General features: G+C 34.4%; 1 pseudogene; it reads right to left on the reverse strand.

The window, feature by feature from the left end:
- Positions 1-3,841: 3,841 nt before the first annotated feature.
- Positions 3,842-12,293, reverse strand: LOC147386509 (mechanosensitive ion channel protein 8 pseudogene; annotated as a pseudogene).
- Between the last annotated feature and the right edge of the window lie 3,702 nt (positions 12,294-15,995).

The following is a 15,995-nucleotide window of genomic DNA, read 5'->3' on the forward strand; positions in this document are numbered from 1 at the left end:
GACCAAAGATAGGGTTGGTGGAGTGGTTTGAGTCCAAACACTACAACATATCGAAATAAATTTAATTTCCATGGTAGCCTAGTCCTCAAGATCAGGCTTCTCTCTTCTTGCTCCCTTAGTGTTAAAGAAATGGAGAAAATTTTGAAAAGGTGCTCAACTTTTTGTAAAATTTCCAATTCCATTACATTGTTTATTTTGATTCCCAAAACAAGTTTTTCAATGAGATCATCAGTTTTATAATCAGTGATCTCACTGATAAATTACGATCGAGCTCACAAGTAATTTTAAAGTTAAATATCCTCGATATTTTTAATAGCAAGATCGCATGTATTTTATCAACAAGAACACCGATTATAAAAGCGATGATTTCGGTGGAAAACATGTTTTATACTTTTAATGTCAAGATCACAAGTATTTTATCAGCGAGATCGCTTATTATAAAATGGATGATCTTTTTGGGAAATATGTTTTGGGAATTTAAATGAATAGTGTACCAGAATCAGAATTTTGCCATATTCAGCACACGAAACAATAATTTATCCAAAGAAATAAGTTCTATTAAATTGGTTGATCCTTATTGAAAGTGACACCATAGATAAGTTGGCAAGGTTTATGGAGTGTTAATGATCCCACGAACCCACCTTCAAACTGACTTAACTACAAAATTTTAGGTTTTTAACGGGAGTAAAAAACCGCCGCAAATATCAAAACTACCGCCGCTATATCAAAAGCAATGGCCAAGTGACGTAACTAAAAAGCCTATAGTGGCAGTTAAAAACCGCCACTAATTGATTCTATTACAAAATATATAGATAGAAATGAGACCTATAGTGGCAATAGTGGCTATCACTAATTAGTTTTTGTTACCGTAGCTATAAATGCGATTTAAATGCCTACAGTGGCGGTAATGACCGCCGCTAATAAGATTTTTTTATTTTTTAATTTCTTTTATTTTAAAATTATTTGTAATTAAATACCTATTTTTATACAGCATATTAATTAAACACAATTACTTAATAAGTTAAATTAGTTAAGAAATAAGTATAACAAAATAATAAGTCGATTGAGTTAAGATTCAATGCTTATAAATCCATGTTTATCACTCAAAAAACAAAAACTATCTATCCTGGTTGTTGTTGTGGGCACTGATTATTGTTGGGCTAATTGTGCTGCTCATCAACCTACAATTCATATACATTAATCAAATTAGTCATATCAATCAATATTTATTTATTAATAAAATATTTTAAAATACAACATATTTAATTATTAGTAAGAATTTACTTTTCTCATTAGGGTAATAATCAATTCCTTGAGTCTTTCCACTTCAACATCTCTCATGATCTGTTGTTGCTCCAAAGACTCTAATTTATCCTTCAACCTATGTACCTCATTAGAATCGCTAGAGGAATTTTTGGAAGATGATGCAAATAATTTGCGAGAAGTCGGTCCTAAGTCGACAGCACAAACACGACCATGTCTATTAGGACCCAAGACCTGAGATAATACATTATTTCAACCTATAATATCTTGAGCGCCTTTTGGTAATAAACTCAAAAGTTATTTTATCTTGTCCTGCAAAATATTTAAAAAATTCTTAGTATCTTCAAATTCAAATATTACCATAATTGGTTAATGTTTAATGAAAATTATTGTAAAAATAAACTTACAATCTTCTCCACCGTGGCCAAATCATTAGGCTTGTATGTCATGAGAAATAAGGATGCTCGAATTGGCTCAGTATTCGTTGAACTCTTTAATTTCTATGTGCACACACATTAAGACAATAACAACAAAATTAGTTTATAATATAAATAATTGGGCACGAAATTGATAGATAACATAATAAATATATATATATACCCCATCATATCTAATACAAGTTATACTCTTCGTCCTAATCGTAGGGGTCATTGTCTGTTGAACACGATTTGTTTTATTACTATGACTTTGAGACTGTACATTAAATAATTTATGAGAAGTTAAATATATGAGATATAGAGTACCTTATAATTTGTTTGCAATTTTTCATAAATCAATATATATAAATTCCAAACATAAAATGTACCTGCCCCTCCTCCAAATTCTAAAAGGCCATGAGAGCATACCATTGAGCCTCCAAAACATTAGATGAATGATTGGCATATCGGGTTGCATCATCTTTGTATTTATCATAGAATTTGATTTTCAACTTGGATTTATAATCCCTCCACTTCTTGCCGATAGATTGTAACACAACTTGTTTAAGTGTCGACGAGATATCAAATTTGACCTATATCAATAATCAATTGAAAATTATGGGGTCAAAATTGTTTAATGCTAAACTCATAAATTATCTAATATTATTTTATAATTAATTTATAGCAATGTTGTTTGTCATACATTTTCCTTCGCTGATTCTGGCATTGCATACCAATCAAGGATGTCAAGGGGAAACATATAGTCATCACGGGCCAATATACCCAAGTATCTTTGGAGCTTAGACACATGTTTCCCTGCAGGTTGTCCATGGCTATCTCATATTATTTCAAACATTTCTCCTAGCTTTAGATTCTACAATGAGAGGCATTAAGTGCGGCCTCTTTTTCTCTTCGACTTTATCCTCTCACCAGATGAACTTTGTCTAGGTTCCATCTGCAAAAATTAAGTACAACAAAAAAAAATAATTATTTGTCCAGATAATTATGTTTTATATAATAATTGTTGAAAATCATATGCAACAAGTTATGTTTTATTTACTACTAAATTAAACTAACTGCAACTAGTGAATAATAGAAAAACTATACAAAAAAAAAGGGTTTGGATATAACTCCCACAACCAAGATACTATCATATGTAGACCAATAAAAGCTTTTAATTCCCACTACAAATATAACCTTCCAGAAAACCTATAATAGCCATGGTGAAGTACAACTAACGTTGATCTAATGATACTGATGATAATGACACTGAAATCTGATTTAATAAAAAAGGCACATGAAAATTTATAATTTAGGTGATTCTGAAGGAGTCATGAAAACATAATCACCATTGAAGGAATGAAAAGTGTTTTGTTAAAAAAAATTCCATGGTAGTCATGAAAAATTGTGCATTTCGTTTTCTTTTGCTAATGTTGTAACAATCAATGTTTTAAAAGCAGAACTACTCTAGTTAGCTTGACCAGTCACCCTGCCACCTAGGATTAAAACCAGGTTAATTTCATAACTGAAGTAGAAATCTATCAAAACTTTACAATGCAAACAATAGACCACTAAACCATTTTATGTGGGAAAGACAATAAACACCCAACCAGAGCGGTTGAGTTCACAGTGAAAAGATTGCCTCAATGGTTGATTCTGATATAAAAAACTAAATTGGTTCTTTGATACATCTATTATTCCCATAAGTGATGAACACATGTCTGTTATCAACTAAACAGCCATAAAAAAACAAAAACAAAAAACAATAGATTTTGACACATTTTCATACAATGGCTGAATACTTCACTACTACAAAACCTACAAGCATGTCACATATGTTGGTTGTTACTTGATCCCCTACGGTTTCTATAAAAAAACACACATCCATAGTGTTCAATATAAAAAATCCCAACTCTTAAAGTGCTCTTGAATAACTTAAGTAGTAAATGCATACTACCAACTAAGACAATTAGGTATTAGCAAAACAATCCCATTGTTTTCAATGAAAAATCGAAAGGGAACAAAAACAAACAAAAGCAAACACAGTTATAGAGCTCCACATGGTTTGAGTAAGGCAATTACATCAAAACCTCCTCAAAGAATGTCCCCACTTAAATGTAATATTCTTGAAGAAAATCACCTTGAATTCTGAATATATATATATATATGGGAGGGGTTCGACGGACGTTTTGGAAAACGTCTAAGAAAACCACGTTTCTCATACATTGGATGGAGAGAAACGGACGGGGGAGATGGGGAGAAACGTCACTTCAATGAAAGAAACAAATTTCTTTATTTTTCACAAAACTCCCTCGACTTTTCCCTCGTTTCTATTTGTTTTTTTTTTATTATAACAAAACCTCTCCCCTCTCCCCTCTGTTTTATTGAAACTCGACAGAAACCATACAAACCCATCTCTCCTCTCTGTTGCTTAGAAATTGCCCCAGAAGTCCTGAAACTCTTTACAACCCGAAGGCTTCGTTGAAGTCCCCCGCTGCCTATTACCCTTCTACTCTTCATAGTAGGGAAAGCCGTGGCCTTGAGGTCCGCAGGCGTTTTAGCACCCGCGTTCTGAAGGTTCTGAACGTCAACCATGACCTTCTCCTCCTCTTCTTGAGTGTTCTCTATCTCAATCAATGGCATTCCCGAGAGTGTCTCAATCACATATTGATTAAACAAGGACTCCTGAATTCGATCAAAGTAGGCACTCAGATGAAAGGATGATGCCAGGACCTTAACAAGAAGAGCTTTCACAAGCCATAACAATGTTCCCAACAAGAGACATATCAAAATCTTGGTAACATAAGGAAGGATCTTGTTATTGACCTCTCGTTCAACTTTCTTGTCGAACATAAAATGCCAAGTAATCAAAACCAGACCCAACCATAAATAATTCTGAACTGCTTTCCTAACACCATAAACGAAATATAAAATCCATTTTCGAAGAAGGAAATTACGTTCTATAAAGAAGACTACAATTCGAATTCCCCAACCAGAGACCAACCTCCCACAGATCAAAACAAGAACTAAGAGCTCCCATTTCCATAGAGGGAGATCCCATAGCTTCTTCTTGGCAAAGTAAGGTATCGAAAGACTGCAAACGAAAGCTGCCACAATTAAAATGAGACTCAACCATTGAACGATTGTTAACAAACTGAAATTTCCTTTCTTGAATTCTGGTGGGATGTCCTCTACGGCGAAAGGATCCTCTTCATCTTCATCGTTTATTCTACCCAACATACCAGATTTCAATTGCCCTGATTTTACTGTTTTTCCTGATTTCTTATATTGTTCGTCTGGTGGAGGGTCCATTAACCTCAATTTCAAGGTCTTAGTCTTCAAGAAGCTTGAACTACTCCGAAACGAAGCATTTGAACTGCATCCCAAGACCTCTCCTTTATCACCTCCTTTATCATCACCACTATGATTCTCCTCATCTGATGATTCTTTGCACCGTCTTCGAATGGATTCAGTAGTAATCTCACCATGATTCTGGGAAGATTCTCGAAACGAAAGCTTGACCTCTCTAAGTGAAACTTGCCGATTGTTTGGACTCTCCGATGAGAGATGGGTATGTATGATTTCTGTCGAATTTCAATGAAACAGAGGGGAGGTTTTGTTAAAATAAAATAAAAAACAAAGAGAAATGAGAGAAAAGTCGAGGAAGTTTTTTGAAAAATAAAGAAATTTTGTTTCTTTCATTGAAGTGACGTTTCTCTCCATCTCCCCCGTCCGTTTCTCTCCATCCAACGTACGAGAAACATGGTTTTCTTAGACGTTTTCCAAAACGTCCGACAAACCCCTCCCTATATATATAGCTAAAAAGGAAGGAGATCGAGATGAGTGTAGACACCCCATTTTTGCACTCACCTGATTAATCAACTCGTCAACCCGATCGCAATGATTCCCAATGATGGATGTGTATTCCATTGCTTTATTTTGTTACCAGATGTGTTTCAGAAATCCGGATGAGGTATCTCGAACTGACAAAACATTAGAAACCACGCTACGCTAGGAAAATACGATCCCAGAAACATAGAAATCATCATCTTGCAGACCAAAAAGAAACTTCACGATAAAAATCACTAAAAAACTACCAAATTATCAAAATATCCCTAACCTCAAAACAACCCTAGAGCCTACGTTACGCTTAGGAAAACTTTCTCAAACACATGAAACAACAAATCGAAACCAAATAAATCATTTTGCCAATTTTCACAAAATTTAACAAAATTACGAAAATGCCCCTCATTAAGTTCATGATCATTTCACACAAAAAATTTCATAAATGACACAAACTAATATTTTCATTGAATTCCTTACGAAAAATCGATTCTAAAACATACTAGAACATTAAAAACCGACTTGAAACGTGAAAAGTCCTCTCCGGGGGTAAAACGGTAATTTCACAATTTTCATAATTAAAAAATTTGAAATTAATAAATAAAACATTAAATAATTAAAGTGAAACATTGATGAAATTAATTTAAAATTTTGAATTAAAAAATCGATCAATCGGGCTTTCAAGTAAAATTGTTTAGGGTTCGTGGGATATTTCTTTAAGGACCCCTCCATTTGGGGGTCCAAAGAATTAAAGAAATAATGGAGGAGGGGTCTCCAAAAATTAAAAGTAAATCAAGCAAGACTAAAGTCAAAATATTAAAAGTCAATCAAGTGAGACTAAAGTCAAAATTAAAGTCAATTAAGCAAGACTGAAGTCAAAATATTAAAAGTCAATCAAGTAAGACTAAAGTCAAAATATTAAAAGTCAATCAAATAAGACCAAAAGTCAAAATCATAATAGAGTTCTAATTAAAAAATAACTCTATCTAATAGAGTTCTAACTAAAAAATAATTCTACCTAAAACAATTCTAATTAAAAAACAATTCTACCAAAAACAAGTCTAACTAAAACACAACTCTAATTAAAAGAACTCTAATTAAACACTAACTCTATCCAAATCAACACCTAAAAAAATCTATAAATAGAGATGCTCACACCTATTTTCGCATCAAATCATAACCCTAAGAGAAATAGGTCTAGAAGCCCCCCTAGCCTCCCATAAACCCTAGTTTTGGAGCCCCAACTCCTTACCTAACATCCCTCCTTCAATTTTAGCCTAGAAAACACCTAAAAGCCCTCCAAAAACACCCCCAAATCCGTAACAAACTTGAAGAGTTCAGATCCAAAAACAAGAAGATACCTTGATCTCGGAGATCCGAAATCAAATTCGGAGACAGAACGAAGCAAGGGAGTACGATACAAGGAGTTATTTTTGTCAGATCTGAGGGAGCAAAATCCTTGCTATCGGAAAGGTATAAAATTTTTTATTTTTATTTTTATCTAGGTTTTTAGCAATGTGATTTATTTGGAAAGTTAGTAGAGACCGACTTTGGCCGGGCGGGGTTGGTGCCTAACACCTTCCAACCCCGTAACGTGATCCCCAGACTCTTTTTCTCTTTCGTAGATTAGTTTGCCTTTTTTAGAGTCAGTTTGGTTCCTAGACCTTAACAACTAGGTGGCGACTCCCAAACCTCAAGGGTCAAAAGCGGATCCGTGCACCTCGCGGATCGAGGGCACTTTCAATGAGCACCCCTAAAGAATACAAAAGAAGAAAGAAAAAAATCGAAAGAAAGGCCAACAAAGCCCAAAACAAAACTACCTTTCTGAATATAACTTGGACCATCAGAAGAAACAAGACTTGACCTTCACTATCACATCTTGGGGACTCCCCTCAGATCCTTCAAAGGTTCACTTTTCAGCAAATGGCAAAAAGAATTATTCTCCTAAGGCACCTCGCCAAACACTAACACAAGGCCCATGTCAGATCTCGAGGCACTAGGTGGCACCTCGAAATTTTGGTATGGTCTCCTCTGTTTGTGTTACTATTCTAAGGTGATCAACCTACACCTGATAAACGACATACATTATCTTCCATATATACATACAAAATATAATACTAACGAAAGCCTATATACATCTAATAATATACGATAGATCAAAGTGCGGAAGAAGAAATTTATATACAGGATTATACAAAAATTTCTCACTCTAACAAAAGTCCTAACGCTCATCACAAATCTATAATACTCTTGGAAAAATTGAGTATAACCCCAATACTCACCAGGTAATGGATTCTAATTGTCTATTTGACCCACCAGATGATTTTCACTTGTGCGCTATACTTGCCTTACCAAGCTTTGAATCTAAAATAAAAAATGAGGAAGGAAAGGGTGAGTAACAATAGTTAACCAGTAAAGAAGTAAATAATTTCTGTCAATAACCTCTTCTAACATAAACGAATTAACATACTAAATCATTTTAAAATATGCAAAATTTTACAGAAGAAACTACGATTAACTGCAACATATAGCCAGGGATGAGCAATTAAACATTTTAAAACTCACATTACATCAATCAACCGTACTCACTATAGCATTTTCTTTTTATACAAATCTAATTGACCAAATGAAAATATTAAACATGCATTTCATTTTATATATCTAAATAAGGCAACAGATGCATAATACACAATAGTGGAATAGAATAATTAGAGAGCTGAGATTTATGACTGGATCGCTCTCAGTCGGGACATGATGTTTCATAATAAAGTCTTAGTTCTTGATTTTGTGACTAGTCGTTGTTTAGCACACTTGTAGGACCATTTATCCGGCTTAGATTGGCCGTTCGACGTGACCATAAGCAATGGATCTCTTTTCAATGTGTCAGAACGTTCGACTACTATAGATTGTTAGTAATCACTAACTAATCATCTTCGTCTATGCCTATCAGACGTGCATGTGATTCTCAAATATACAAACTATTCGTATACGACCATCTTTACATTACAAGTTCATTGGTAAAGATAAAGAGGAATAACCCAGATTCTAATTGTGATTCCACTCTCATACGTGTCTCATACCACGTATGAGCTTGGTGGTCCCTATCGTACATCCCAGGATAGTACACCACTCCGGATGATATGACGTACTATCTCTTCAAGCATTCATAAACTTTTTAACAGCTCACAAAATAGCTACATATATATATTATTTTCATTTGAAAGCAAAAGAGAAATTAACAATACAAGGTTGAGAATGGATATCCAGTTTCTTACCATGCAATTGTGGTCACCCGGCTTAAAATAAATAACAGAACTTAGAGCCTCTGCGCCAAAAGAATTTAAATAAACATGCAACCAATCATTATCCTTGGATATCTCTTTACCAACCTACATACATCATTACAAAGTAAACCGCAAACATCATCCCTCGGGTGTGATTCTTACATTTTACCATTTCATCCCCTTTTCCCTTTTTTTTTTAATTTTCTCAGTTTTCAATATGTCAAACAAGATATTCACTTTTTGATATTCATCAACTCAATATGAGTTCATGGAATATTAAATCATTTTTCCAACTATGAAATTTATTTTTTTCAATAATATTGAAAAAATACAAAATTTAGATCAAAATGGGATCCGAGAGGTTCACAAGACCCCATTGACGAAAATAACCCGATGAAATATCCTATCTACGTATAATTTATTATAAAATACAATTAAACATATCAAATATGAAAATTCTGACGTAAATTTAAACTAATCAATTGAATTCTATATTTTTGGAAACACATCACAAATTTTTAATAAAATCCTAAATGCAATTTTCACAATCTACGATTACTAATAGAAATTGAAAGAATAAAAATACGTGCACGAAAATCGAGATGATTAGGGTGAAAATCGAGATAGAATGAATTTTGAGGTGGCCGATTTTTAAATCTAGCTCGGTGATTTTGAAGATCTCGATGTCGTCGTCTTTTCTCCCTTCTGTGACGGAGGACGGTTAGGCCCCGAAATAGATGAAATCAAGGGTCGAAGGTACGAAACTCCCATATCACATACGGCTATTTTTTTATGATACAAAATGAAAAAGAAGATGAAACGAAAAGATATTGGGTAGGTTTTGTAGATGTCGAGGCTGCAAATATTTTTTCCTTTTGCGTCGGAGGTCGAAAACGGACCGTTTGCGGTAAATCTGAGTTAGAAAATTGAGAAAAAACTAATTTTTTTTTTAAATCTGGTTGATTTTGGACGAAATGAGATGATAATGAATAGTGTTTTGGATTAAAAAATTTATTTATATAAATGCGGGACAAAAACGATATTTTGCCTATTATTTCGTTCAACGATAACTTGACCAGCTGGACTCCAAAAGTGACGAATGAATACTCTATTTTATCTAATATTTTGTTTTAGATCTAATGGTGTGGTCAAATTTTACCAATTATGTCTCTAAAAATTTTAATTTTTTCGACCCAATGGGACCTTAAAATTAACATCATTTTCATTTTTGACGATAATTCGACTTTTTAGACTCCAAAAATGACAAGTAAATAGTCCATTATCTATAATCTTTCGTTACGAACACAATGGTATGATCGAATATTGACAATTCTTACTCTAACAAAAAGTCATTATTTTAACTTGGTTTGACTTGATAATCGAGAATTTTACAACTTTTATGTTCGGACTCGTATTTGAGTGTGCTTACAGGATAAAATATGTTTTTTGATCATTTTGAATACAATGGTAAGGTCAGATTTCATTAAAAATGATCAAAACAAAATCCTACAATTTTTTCCTAAGTCTCACTTTTAGGATTTTCTCAAAATTTCACTATTTATTTTTTTCGAGATACAAATCAAAAATTCGAGATTTACATTCTCCCCCTTAATAAAAATTTCTTCCTCGAAATTGAAATTATACATTATCAAACTTCGTCGTCACCACACAACATGTATAATAAAGAATACATACCCTCAATTATCATCTACTTTTGGTTCTAGCCAATCTTATGTCACCTATTTTTCATCAACCCAATACATCCATCAATTAATCACTCCAAATTACTCTCATATTCCAACTAATCCATCATTTGTATAATCCTAAGATAATAATCAACTCACATTATCTTACTTCCCCACCAATATCTATCAACAACAATCCTTTCACATCTTCTCTATTCTTTATCTTTATTTCTCTTACCAATTACACCGTCTATTATGTTTTACTTGTACTTATCATGACTATTAGTCCTCAATGCATAGACTTACCGCAAATACACCACTATTATTTGTACATAATTTAATACTTCTTAATAAAATAATACACACAACATCCACACTTAATATATCCCTACTATAATATAAATATCTATTAACACTAAATTCACAAACTGCAATAAAATCTACATTCCCAATACATCACTATCTGCATATTCAACATAATATTCCATTTTCTACTCTACCTTACCGTGCCTATTTCATCAGCATTCTTTGTCCATAACCTACCTCAATAACTTTTTATCAATCATAGTCTCCCTGTAGTGAAGATCACTCGACCCATGTCAGTAGTTTTAAACTCTAGCACGTGTACAAAATCTCAGCAGAATTATATAATGTAGAGGAATCAGTATTGAACAGAACTCCAATTTTTAATATGATACTAAAAATCATACCTTCTAAAATTTCGTCAGATATAGGTACATTCTCTTGGGTCACAACTCTTGCTCGCTTCTATGATAGAAGGCACTCTTTCCTAATATGTCCCACCTGACCACACGTATAACATACAAACGATCTTTTCTTTGTAGGTTTCTATGGAGTAGCCAGTTGATAAACTGGAGCCTACATGCTCTGAACCTGCCTTGTTGGTTCCTTTGGCCTTGTTGGCATCATTGGAGCTCCAACTACTCTATAACTTAGTGATGAGAGAACTCTACAACTCGATAGTGGAAGAGTTCTATACTATGGATATATTGATCCAGGAGAGATTGGCCTTGACTACATCGACCGCTTGGTCAAATCTGATATAGGAAGAAAAGAAATCTAAAGTAAACTAATTTACCCCTTGGAGGTTTGTAACTCCATCTCCCCTTGTTCTACCCTCTAAACTCGATTCATCGTATCTCTATAATTGGTAGTCTCAATCATCGACCTCCTGACTCTTAGGTAGGGTTATAGTCCTCTAAAGAATCTATGACCATCTGTAGATCTGTCGAGATAAGCTAGAGCACATATTGTGACAACCTAGTGAATATCATATCATATTCTGTAATCGATAGGTTACCTTGCACTAATCTCAAAAACTCTTAGTACTTGATTTCTTGAGCAGTCTCGGATATAAATTATCAACAAACATCCTCTTGAAATCTACCCACTCAAATGATCCATCTCCCAATACATTCTTTGCAAAATGTTACTAATGACTAGCATCCCCATCCAACTGGAATGTAGTCACCGCCACCCACTGATCTCTCGAGTACTACATGACACTCAAAATCTCTTAGGTCTTCAAACCCCACTCATTGCCCTCAACCAAATTAGAAAAACTCCTAAATCTCGATGGACGTAATCGTTGAAAATTCTATAATCACATTCTTGGATTTACCTATCTTTTGAGCTAGGGAATTCTCTCATTCTTCAAAGGCACGACCTGTGATAGTGGTTCCTGAGGTGGAATAGTATTTGTCTCTTGCGAATAAGTCTAGTGCTCTATTATTTCTTTGATTTAGTGATGTACCTTGCAATTGTCGTAAGTCTTGTACCATTTCTCACTTTTGATCGCTAGTCTTGTCTGTTTGGGATGGCACGAGTATGTTATGAACTTTATTAAAATCTGTTGGCCTTATTGTTCCTTGAATTGGTTTGTCTAGCATCTTTTTTAGCCACCCATTCTTAATCGGTTGACATCGACTTGAATATTGCTCTCCTTTATATCCCAATTTTCCACATTCGTAATATATCACATGTAAAACTCCACACGTAATGTCAAGTGAAGGGATAGTAGTAGACTCTTCTAAAGTTGAAGTCGTACTATTGTAGAAACAACCAAAGACAGTGACAGATAACAGAAGTTTCCTTGGAATGGCCAGATATTATAGAAGACTTATTAAGGAATTCTCCGCTCTTGCAGCACCGTTGACGAGACTAACTCAGAAAAAATGTTCTATTTGAGTGGGATGACAATTGCGAAACTGCATTTCAAGAGTTGAAGACAAGATTGATGATCGTTCTAATACTAGTATCTCCAATTCCAGGTGAGGGCTTGATAATCTTTACTGATGCATCTAGGATTGGTTTGGGAGCTGTATTGATGCAATTTGGGAAGGTAATGGCATATGCGTCTAGAAAACTAAAGAATCATGAGAAGAACTATCATATTCACGATCTTGAGTTGGTTGCGATAGTGTTCGCACTACGCATTTGGAGACATTATTTATACGGAGAGAAGTTTGAAGTATTCTCCGATCATAAGAGTCTCAAGTACATATTCTCACAATGAGAATTAAATATGAGATAATGATGTTGGATGGAATACATCAAGGATTACGATTTTGAGTATCACCCGAGAAAGGCCAATGTAATTGTCGACACATTGAGTCGAACACTGTAGCTTATATGATGATAAAAGAATGGCAATTGTTTGAATAAGCCACAGAAACTGTGTTTGAGACTTCGAAAGAAAGGTATAGACCGCACATATATATGGGTACATTGAGGATTGAAAATGCGCTGATAGCACGAGTTAGGAAAGTCGAGAAAGTAGATGAAGATGTGGAAGAATATGAACTAAGAGCTAGAGACCTGATTGACCTAGATTGGTCGAAAGGATCAGATGAGTTCTCAAATTCAGAGGCAAGATATGGATACCTCAGGACTCATAGTTGAGATCCGATATACTGGGTGAGGCACAATGTTCTTGATATTCTATTCACCCAGGAGGTACGAAGATGTATAGAGATCTGCGAAGAAATTTTTGATTTTCGGGTATGAAGAAGGTAATCACAGAATATGTAAGTAAATGCCTGACATGTCAACAGGTTAAGGTCGAACATCGAAATCCCATAGGCTTACTCCAGCCATTACCCATAGCAGAATGGAAATGGGAGCATGTGACTATAGATTTTGTAGTAGGGTTGCCAAGAGCTAGTGATAGGTCAGACGCCATATGTGTGATTGTTGACCGACTAACGAAATCGGCACACTTCATTCTGATTCGAGTCTCATTTGGCTTTGATAGACTGAGTCAAATATACATAGCTGAGATAGTTCGACTGCATGGAGTGCCAGTTTTCATCGTGTCAAACAGGGATCCCAGATTTACTTCCCGATTATAGGAGAGTTTACACAAAGTCATAGGTACTCAGTTCAATTTCAATACGATTTTTCATCCACAATCAGATGGACAATCTGAGCAAGTTATTCAGATTTTAGAAGACATGTTGCAGGCATGTGTTTTAGATTTTGGAAGAGGTTGGAAGTGTCATTTACTGTTAGTGGAGTTATCATTTACTGTGTCGATCACGATTATGTTGGGCAAAAATAGGAGATGCCACAGCGTTGGGACCCAAGATTGTTGAGGAAACTACTGAGGCAGTACGCATCATACAGGACAGATTAAAAATCGCTCCTCAAAGTAGACAGAAAAGCTATGCAGATAAGCGGTGCAGATCTTTGGAATTCCAACTTGGGGATAAAGTATTTTTGAAAGTATCACCCAGAAGAGGAATCTCCAGATTTAGTATGAAGGATAAATTAAAGTCGCGTTTTGTGGGACCATTTGAATAGTTTAACAGATAGGACCAGTGGCTTACAGATTGATTCTACCACCGCAACTTGAGCAGGTTCACAACGTGTACCATATGTCCATGCTGAAGAAGTATTTGTCAGATCCTTTACATCTGGTTGATTTACGGGAGTTTGTAGTAGACAAAGATGTGTCCTACGAGGAAGGTGCGATACAGATACTTGACAAGAGAGTAAAGAAACTGAGATCCAAGTCTATCCCTCTAGTCAAGGTATTCTGGAGATACCACAATGTTGAAGAAGCTACTTAAAAAAAGGAGTCAGAAATGCAAGCTAAATATCTAGAACTATTCCAAAACTAAGGTATTATCTTAATTTCGAGGATGAAATTTTTATTAAGGGGGGGAGAATATAAAACCTCAAGTTTTTTATTCGTATCTTAAGAAAAATTAAATAGTAAAATTTTGAAAAAGTTCTAAAAGTGGGACTTAGAGGTAAACCTTTAGGAGGTTTCTGATCATTTTTAATGGAATCTGACCTTAGCATTAGATTCAAACTGATCAAAAAACATATTTTATTCTGTAAGCATGCTCAAATGCGAGACCGAACATAAAAGTTACAAAATCTCGATTACCGAGTTGGACCAAGCTAAAATAGTAATTTTTTGCTAGAGTAAGAATTATTAAGATTCGATTATACCATTAGATTCATAACAAAAAATTATTGAATATGAACTATGTACTTATTATTTTTAGAGTCCAAAAAGTCGAATTATCCTCAAAAACGAAAATGACGTCAATTTTAGAGTCACATTGGGCCAAAAATGTAAATTTTTATTAGAGATATAATTTCTAGAAATTTACCATACCATTAGATCCGGAACAAAAAATTACACGAAATAAAGTATTCATTTGTCACTTTTGGAGTACAGATGGTCAAGTTTTCATCGATCGAAACAATAGGCAAAATACCGATTTCGTTCCAAGATTTATATAAATAAATTTTTTTAATTTTTTCACTATTCACCTTTGTTCTAAACAACCCAAAACCAGCCACGGATTTAAAAAAAAATTATTTTTTTTTTTAATTTTTAACCTCAGATCCGTCCCAAACGGGTCGTCGTTGATGACCGACACAGAAAGGAAAAAGGTTCGCAGCCTCGACATCGACAAAACCCACCCAAGATCTCTTTGTTTCATCTTTTCTTTCATCCCGTATCATAAAAAACCAGTCGTATGTGATATGGCAATTTCGTAACTTCGACCTTGGATTTCATCTATTTCGAGGTCAAATAGTCATCTGTCGTAGAAAGAGAAAGGACGATGGCTTCGAGATCTTCGAAACCACCGGGTCAAACTCAAAAATCAACCTTCTCGAAGTCAAATCCATATCTATTTTCACACCGATCACCTCGATTTCTGCACACATGTTTCAATTCCATTGCCTAGAGATTGTAAGGAATTCTCAATTTCTCTTAGTAATCGTAGATTGTAAAAAATTGCATTTAAGATTTTATTAAAAATTTGTGGTGTGTTTCTAAAAATTTAGAATTTAATTAGTTATTTCAAATTCACGCCAGAGCTTGCATATTTGATATGTTTAATTGTATTTTATAACAAATTATACGTGGATAGGATATTTCACCAGATTTTGTGTTTGTCAGTTGGGTTCTAGGCACTATTCGGACCCCATGTTGATAAAAGTTTTGTAATTTTTCAAGTTAA

The sequence above is a fragment of the Akebia trifoliata genome, chromosome 14 (genome assembly GCF_017979445.1).
Source record: "Akebia trifoliata isolate Shusen 1 chromosome 14, ASM1797944v1, whole genome shotgun sequence".
In the NCBI taxonomy this organism is placed as follows: domain Eukaryota; kingdom Viridiplantae; phylum Streptophyta; class Magnoliopsida; order Ranunculales; family Lardizabalaceae; genus Akebia; species Akebia trifoliata.